The sequence below is a fragment of the Mirounga angustirostris genome, unplaced genomic scaffold (assembly GCF_029215605.1).
Source record: "Mirounga angustirostris isolate CCGP_5_RB_7025 unplaced genomic scaffold, mMirAng1.0.hap1 SCAF_10, whole genome shotgun sequence".
NCBI classification, from domain to species: domain Eukaryota; kingdom Metazoa; phylum Chordata; class Mammalia; order Carnivora; family Phocidae; genus Mirounga; species Mirounga angustirostris.
Window position 1 is genome coordinate 138,028,943 of NW_026991718.1, and position 8,838 is coordinate 138,037,780.

Sequence of the window (8,838 nt, forward strand, 5' to 3'; positions counted from 1 at the left end):
ACATCCTACTCAGTGGTGAAAAGTTAAAAGCCTTTCTTCTAAGATCAGGAACAAGACAGGGATACCCACTCTCATCATTCCTATTCGACATAGCACTGGAATTCCTAGGCACAGCAATTAGGGAAGAAAGAGAAATAAAAAGCATCCATATCAGAAAGGAAGAAGTAAAACTATTTCTGTTTGCAGGTGACATCATCTTATATATAAAAAACCCTAAAGACTCCACTAAAAACACTGTAAGAACTGATAAGTGAATTCAGTAAAGTTGCGGGACACAAAATCAACATACAGAAATTGGTTGCATTTCTATACACTAATGACAAGCTATCTGAAAAAGAAATAAAGAAATAATTATACTTACAATAATATCAAAAACAATATCAAGTAATACAAGAATAAACTTAACAAAGGAGGTGAAAGACCTGTATACTGAAAACTGTAAGATACTGATGAAGAAATAGAAAAAGACACACACACACAAAATGGCAAGATATTCTGTGCTCATGGATTGGAAGAATTCATGTGAAAATGTCCATACTACCCAAATCGATCTACAGATTCAATGCAATCTCAATCAAAAGTCCAATGGTATTTTCCATAGAAATAGAAAAAACTATCCTAAAATTTATTTAGAACCACAAAAGACCCCAAATAGCCAGTCACAATGAGAAAAAAGAACAAAGCTGGAAGCATCACACTTCCTGATTTCAAGCTATAATACAAAGCTATTGAAACCCAAACAGTAAGGTCTTAGCACGAATACAGGCACACAGACCAGAGGAACAGAATAGAGAGCCCAGACATAAACCCACACATACATGGCCAGCTAATTTTTTAGAAAGGTGCCAAGAACACACCATGGGGAAAGGACAATCTCTTCAATGGCTGGTGTTGGGAATACTGGATATCTACCTGCAGAAGAATGAAACTGGCCCCCATCTTATGTCACTCACAAAAATTAACTCAAAATGGATCAAAGATTAAATGTAAGACCTAAAACCATAAAACTCCCAGAAAAAAAAGAAAAAGAAAAAAAAAAAAACATGGGGAGAAAGATCCTTGACATTTGTCTTGGCAAGGTTTCCTGCATGGGACACCAAAGCCCAGGCAGCCAACACCATAGCAAACAAGTAGGACAACATCAGACTAAAGAGCTCAGCTAAGGAAACCGTCAATAAATTGAAAAGATGCCTACAGAATGCAAAAAATATATCTGCAAACCATATATCTGATGAGGGGTGAATATCCAAAATACATAAGGAACACATACAACTCAATAGCAAAAAAATAAATAATCAAATTTAAAAATGGGCAAAGGACCTGAACAGACACATTTCCAAAAAAGACATCCAAATGGCCAACAGACACATGAAAAAATGCTCCACATCACTCGGCATCAGGGAAATACAAATCAAAACCACGATGAGATACCACCTCACACCTGTCAGAATGGCTAAAATTAACAAGTCAGGAAACAGCAGGTGTTGGGAGGATGAGGGGAAAGGGGAACCCTCTTACACTGTTGGTGGGAATGCAAGCTGGGGCAGCCACTCTAGAAAACAGTATGGAGGTTCCTCAAGACGTTGAAAATAGAGCTACCCTACGACCCAGCAACTGCTGGGTATTTACCCCAAAGACAACAAATGTAGTGATCTGAAGGGGCACCTGCACCCCAATGCCCATCACTGAGGGCTGCCCCTCCTTCACTGGCACCCCCTCCCCTGTACCCCGAATGACTCTGAGGCCATAAAAGAGGAGGCATCTGAAATATGTGAAATGCAGTTTTTGCCAAGATACCTTGTTAAAGAAGAAAATTGAAGTGACCACAATGCACCTTGGGTTTTTAAAAAAAGAATTGAAAAGTATATAAAGTTCAGGGGTTCCTGGATGGCACAGTCAGACGAGCATCTGACTCTTGATTTCAGCTCAGGTCATGATCTCAGGGTTGTGGAAGAATCAGAACTGTACAGCCAGGACAGGAGGAAGACTTACTTTTTTCCCTCTACCTTCTTGTACGTTGAGTTTGTACTAAGTGCTTATATTCCTTATCCAAATACAAATGAAAAGTGTAAAAGGCATCAGGTACTGAATTGTGAACTCTTGCAGGGTGTTCTCCTCCCTTTTCCAGTGGCTCATAAGCCAGGATGACAGCCCTTCACCTTCTGGCCTTGCAAATCCTTCATGATGCTGATGGTGACAACTTTGTCATCTTCCGCAGGGATCCCTCCCTGAAACCCAGACTCACAGCTCACACTGCACTGGGCCCAAACCTTCTCCTCCTGCTCTCCCAACAGCCTCCCATTTCAACAGATGAGCACCCCATCCTCCCAGGTGCCCAGGCATCCTGGACCCTCCTCACATTCCACCTCCAACCATTAGCATGCCCAGCTCCAAACCCAAGCAGCCCCAGAAAGCAGAGAGCCCTACAGCAGCCTCCTCACCCCCACATCCACATCCCTCCCTGCTAGGAACATAGCAGTCCTTTCCAAAGTCTGCTTGGCTATCCCAACCAGTAAATGCAGAGGGATAAGGTTTGGAAAGGGATGATGTTTGCAACCATCACAGTAATAACTGAGACGGGATATTCATGCAGCCTCAAGGCATCTGCCCTGGGATAGCTCTTGCCGTGGAGAAACTGTCAGACCTCTCCTGGCCTTGGGATCAGGGCTCACATCACCAGCAACAGGACAGACTGACATCATGCACCCCAGGCACTGCGCTTGGAGGATACACCCCACCCCCGTGGTTCCAGCCCAAAATGCAAAACCTCACACCAATCCCAAGGAAGCATCACAGACTCTACAAAATGACCACCTCCGCAAGCATGTCCAGACCACAAAAGACCACGAAAGTTGGGGCATTGCAGATTCTCAGACTAAAAACCACATATGCAAAAATGTGGAATTGGGAGACAGTTAAAAGAGAAATGTGGATGTGGGCTATCAATAACACGACATCAAGGCCACGTCTCCTGGTTTAATGAGTCACAAAGGACATGTTCTAGGAAGCAGACACTAAGGGGTCAGGGGTAAAGGGCTCAATGTCTGCAACTTGCTCCCAGACAGCTCAGACCTAAGTTTATTTATACAATAAACCAAACGGGACAAGATGTTAGAAATTGGTGAATCTAGATGAAGAGTATATAGAAGTCCTTTGCACTATGTTTCCAACTTGAGTGTAAGTTTGTTTGAAATTACATCCGATGAAAAAGTAAATGAAGCATGCCTCCAACACCTCCCCCAGTTAACCAGGCCTTCCTCACCCAGAGAATTTCCTAGTGGCTAAAGCTCGGCCCGTCGCCCTCTGCCATCTCCAGAACCCCTGGGAAAGTCCCAGAAACCCCTTACTGGCACCCCTTCAGAGTGTGGAGCCCCACTGGAGGTCCCTGGTCTGGTCTCTGCTAGTCCTAGCAGGCTCTGGTTAAGATCCACCTAGAGAGGGGCGCCTGGGTGGCTCAGTTGTTAAGCGTCTGCCTTCGGCTCAGGTCATGATCCCAGGGTCCTGGGATCGAGCCCCGCGGGCTCCCTGCTCAGCGGGGAGCCTGCTTCTCCCTCTCCCACTCCCCCTGCTGGTGTTCCCTCTCTTGCTGTGTCTCTCTCTGTCAAATAAATAAATTCTTAAAAAAAAAAAAAAGGCGCCTGGGTGGCTCAGTTGGTTGGGCGACTGCCTTTGGCTCAGGTCATATCCTGGAGTCCCAGGATCGAGTCCCGCATCGGTCTCCCTGCTTGGTGGGGAGTCTGCTTCTCCCTCTGACCTCCCCTCTCTCATGCTTTCTCTCTCTCAAATAAATAAATAAAATCTTAAAAAAAAAAAAAGATCCACCTAGAGAGAACTTAACACCCAGGTACAGGCCCCCAAGGACCCTCCCAGGGCCCACCCAGGGGCCCTCCTAGCCAGCCAGAAGTCACACCCTGGCCTGGGGGCAAGGAGGCGATTGAGTCTATGAGTGGGAGGGTCCCAGTTTCACCTGGGGGCAGGGGCAGAGCCTTGAGGGTCCTGGGGCCATCCTACCTGACATGGGGGCCAGGAAGGGGAGGTCTCACCCCAGGAAAGGTCTATACCGCTGGGTTGTCCCAGCTGTTCTCCCCACCCCAACCCCACAACAGCTCTGCACCACTCTCCGTGCACCCCCATCCCACACTTGGAACCTTTCCTGGAGCCCCCAGACCAGGCCCTGAGCCCCTGGAGAGTGAGCCTTGCAGAGCTGATGAGGGTGGTCACTGTGAACACGGAAGACAATCCCAAAAGCCCCCTGATGTGCCCCCAGAAAAGGGGAGAGGAGCTGGCCAGCCTCGCTGGGGGCGGCGCCTCCCTGCAGCTTGATCAGCCTCCTCCCTGCCAGATCCTTTAGGGTGACACGTTGGGGGCAGGGCGCTTCCCCGCAGGTGGAGGGCGTGTCTGCACTCCCGATAAAGGGAGGCGCCACTCCTGTTGGGGGCCTGGAGATTTTGGGCTGCTACAGACTTGGCTTAGATCCCCAGCACCTAATCGCTTCTCGGCCTTTTGGCTAAGATCAAGTGTAGATCCCCAGCACCTGACCTCTCTATACGGCTGGACACCTGGTGTGCTGTCAGGTGGGCTGTACCCACCTTGAGCCCCAACCCACTGGAGCAGAGGAAAGCCGAGGCTAAGGGCACCATCCGTGGCCGAGCAGGATGCAGGTTGAAGGATGGGAGGCGGGTCCTCAGAGGCCAGAGTCCTAGATCTCCTCTGTAGAAACACAGACACGGCCAGAGGCTCAAGTCCACGTGCCTGGCCTCTGGGCCTCCCTCCTCAGCATGCAGCCAGCCTGCCCTGTCACTTCCCAGGTGAGGTCCAGTCCCCAGCCACCCGTTGCCTCCAGGACCTGGAGTGGTCAGAGGGGTTGGTCGTGGAAAGGGCAAGTTCAGGACAAGGAACGCTGACTGCATGGCAGGCACTGGGCAGGCTGGGGGGATATGGGAAGCCCTCTGCAATCCAGAAGTGTGGGCTACTGGCCACCGTGTCCCTGCAAATGTCAGGAGAGCACCCAGGACTGACCCACAGCCAGGCCCCTCGAAAGGGGAGGCTTTCCAGCTGCTGGTGCAGGGGCAGGAGGACGCGCTCTCTCTCTGATAAAATAAATAAAATCTTTTTTTTTTTTTTAAGATTATTTATTTATTTATTTATTTATTTATTTGACAGAGAGAGACACAGCGAGAGAGGGAACACAAGCAGGGGGAGTGGGAGAGGGAGGAGCAGGCCTCCCGCTGAGCAGGGAGCCTGATGCAGGGCTCAATCCCAGGACCCTGGGATCATGACCTGAGCTGAAGGCAGATGCTCAACGACTGAGCCACCCAGGCGTCCCATAAATAAAATGTTCTTTAAAAAAGAAAAGAAAAAAGTTGATAAACTGGATTTCATAAGTTTCAAAAATCTCTATTCTTCCAAAGACACTAGTGAGAAAAATGAAAAAGCAAGCCATTGACTGAAAGAAAATATTCAAAATACACATATCTGATGAAGAGCTGCATGCAGAATACCTTTTTAATCTTAAAATTTGGTATTTTTAAAGCACTCTTCTTAAAAATGAAGAAAGTAGGGGCGCCTGGGTGGCTCAGTCAGTGAAGCATCAGCCTTTGGCTCAGGTCATGATCCCAGGGTCCTGGGATCGAGCCCCGCGTCGGGCTCCCTGCTCGGCGGGAGGCCTGCTTCTCCCTCTGCCTTTGCTCATGTTCTATCAAATAAATAAATAAAATATATTTTTTAAAGATTTTATTTATTTGAGAGAGAGACTGAGAGAGAGAGCACATGAGAGGGGGGAGGGTTGGGAGGGTCAGAGGGAGAAGCAGACTCCCCGCCGAGCAGGGAGCCCAACGCGGGACTCGATCCCGGGACTCCAGGATCATGACCTGAGCCGAAGGCCGTCACTTAACCGACTGAGCCACCCAGGCGCCCAATAAAATATTTTTTAAAATGAACAAAATATTTGAACACACACTTCATATAGGAAAAGATGCAAATAACCACAAGCACATTAGAAAGGTGCCGAACATCACTGGCCACCAGGGAAATGCAAATCAAGTGAGACGCCGCTGGGAGCACAGGACGGCCAGTCTGAGAACACTGGAAATCCGTGGCGCTGGTGAAGCTGTGGAGAGACCTCAGCCGGCCCTCTGACAGTGCTGGTGGGAGCGTGAGGTGGTACCGCCACTTTGGAAGACAGTTGGGCGGATTCTGATACAGTTAAATGAGCACCTGCTTATGAGCCACCAATTCTGCTCCTAGGTGTCTACCCAAGAGAGAGCAACCTGCATCTTCATTCTCGTGTGCGTGTGCATGTGCGTGTGGGGGGGCGGCGGGGGGAGGGAGAGAAAGAATCTCAAGCCGACCCCATGCCCAGCATGTAGCCTGATGCGCGGCTCCATCTCACGACCCTGAGATCAGGACCTAAACGGAGACCAGGAGCTGGATGCTCAGCCAACTGTGCCCCACATCTTCGTTCTTAACGAAGCCTGGGTCGGCGGAGCACCTCCAGCCAGCAGGAGGTGGTGGCCGTCCTTGTACTGGGGCCTGCGGGTTCCCCGCGGCTTTCTTCGTTGTAGTCAAGAACTGGAAACAACGCAAACGTTCGTGGTCGGGTCACGGCATAAACAGACTGTGGCATGTGTGTATAACGACATGCCGCTCAGGAAGCCAAGGCACTGCCCCCGATGCTCACGAGAGCACGGATGGATCCCAAGTACGCTCTGTTGAGCGAAAGCAGCCAACCCCAAAGAGTAGTTAATACATGACTCCATGTAGATGAAGTTCAAGAACAGAGAAATTCTTACAATACCAGGTCAGTGGCACATGAATTCATCCTCCTCTCGTGGTGCGGGCACCCTAAGCAGGGAGAAGTCATGTGGAATCTGACCTGGAAATCCACAGGTCCTGGCCAGGGCCACGGCAAAACTGTCTTGCAGAAGAGTGTCCAGCTCAGCCATTCCGGCAGACAGGAAACCACAGGATGGCCCCTTCCCCAGGTCTGGCCCCTCCAGCCACCAAAAAGAGTAGGACCCAGACGTGGCTCAGATGGAGAGAAGCTGATGAAGACACAGTAGGTCCCAGGGAATGCGGCTGCATAACAAATGACCCCCAAACTCAGTGAAATAAAACAACCATTTATTATGCTCACGAGGTCTGCAGCTCAGGACCTGGACCAGGGGCCAGCTCCGTAACATCCAGAGCCTCGGCCAGGAGATTCATGTTCTGTGGCTGGGGTCATCTGGGGCCCCGCCCTCCAGGTCTGGCACGTGGGCTGGGGGCTGGAACTGCAGTGGCCCCTATGCCCCGTCCTGGTCGTTCAAAGTGAGTCCCTAAGGCCAGCCCACAGCAAAGGGAGGGAAGTCCGACTCCAACTTCTGTGGGAGGAGTTGCTATTGTAGTAATTACTGTTTTTCTTCTCATCATAGTCTGCAGAATTGGAACGAAAGCCCTATCCACTGCCGGAGATGTGAAGCATATCTACACAGCGCAGCTGTCTCAAACTGCTTGCTGCCGCTTTAAAGAAACAGAAAGGGCGAGATGTTGTTGTTAATGTAGAGCAGGAAATCAGCCATAATACCTGGCTTGCTAAAATGTAACACGAGGCCACTGGGGGCAGGGAAGGTTTCGGAGAAGGCGTGGGCCTTTGGAATGCTGAGGCCCGCTTGACTACTCTGCGGTTGGAATACCGCGGGGAGTTGCCTTCCCGGAAGCTTTCTCAGCCGGAACAGCCGCCCTGGGATCAAAGAGATGTGTGCATTGTCCCCTAGGCTATGTTTAGCAGAACTCGTAGAACACGCATATTTGCTAATCCTCCCAGTTCAAGACCCCTTGTCACACATCACGTGCTTGAGAAACACTGATAAGGATTTGTGATTATCCTGAAGGACCAACAAAAGTGGCAGCAAAGAAGAGCAAAGGGTCTTCGTCTCTGAGCGCTGACCCCCTTGCCCGCTCCTCTCTTTCACGGCAAAGTTTGGAGTCACCTTTCATCCGTCGGTACAGGGACTGCTGCCCATTCCCAGCAAGTGGTGACCCTGACGTGACAGTGGTGTGTTTTAAAGCCACCACACAGAAGAGAGCTGAGTTATCCACATGGGAGGGAAAAGGAAGGAAAGAAAAGGGAGAGCCAACCCAGAAGGAAGCAAAAGTCAAAACAACTCCTCACAAACACTTCAGCCCCTAAGACGACTTGGTAAGAGACTGAATCCAAATGTACCAGTAATTACAATAAACGTAAAGGGACTACATTCTATTAAGAGATTGAGAATCTGAGATTGGATTTTGAAAGGAGAGTAATGCAACTATTTGCTACTTAACAGAGATGCACCAAAACACAAAAGCACAATATGGTCAAAGATGAAAAAGGAAAAAGGTATGCCAGGCATCTACCCACCAAAAATAAATAAATAAAGGCTGACATAGCAATATTAATTTCAGACGATCTAGAATTTAAGGCAAAAAGAAAAGAAAACCACCCACAGAATAAATAGATAGAGGAAGGAACATTACTTAACAAAAGAGGGAATCCAGCACAAAGGGTGTTTTTCAAGCTTTTTTGACTGGGATTTGCAACCAGAGTTTTACTTTGTGTGGTCCTCGGGGTGGGGCCAGGGGTTGAACGGCAGGTGCAGGGCGGACGGCCTTGGGGCAGTGCAAACAGTGAGACACCGCGGTGATCGAGTAAAATGCGTCTTTATAGGTTTGTCCAAATCCATGGGCGCTACAACACCGAGTGACCCTCCTGCCCAGTTTCCGGCAGTGGTCTCTCCAGGTAGCTCAGCCGAGCACTGATGCTGCCTGGACCCCCTCCTGTCCCCTCTGCCCTGGGGGAGGGCTGTGCCCCTCATTAAT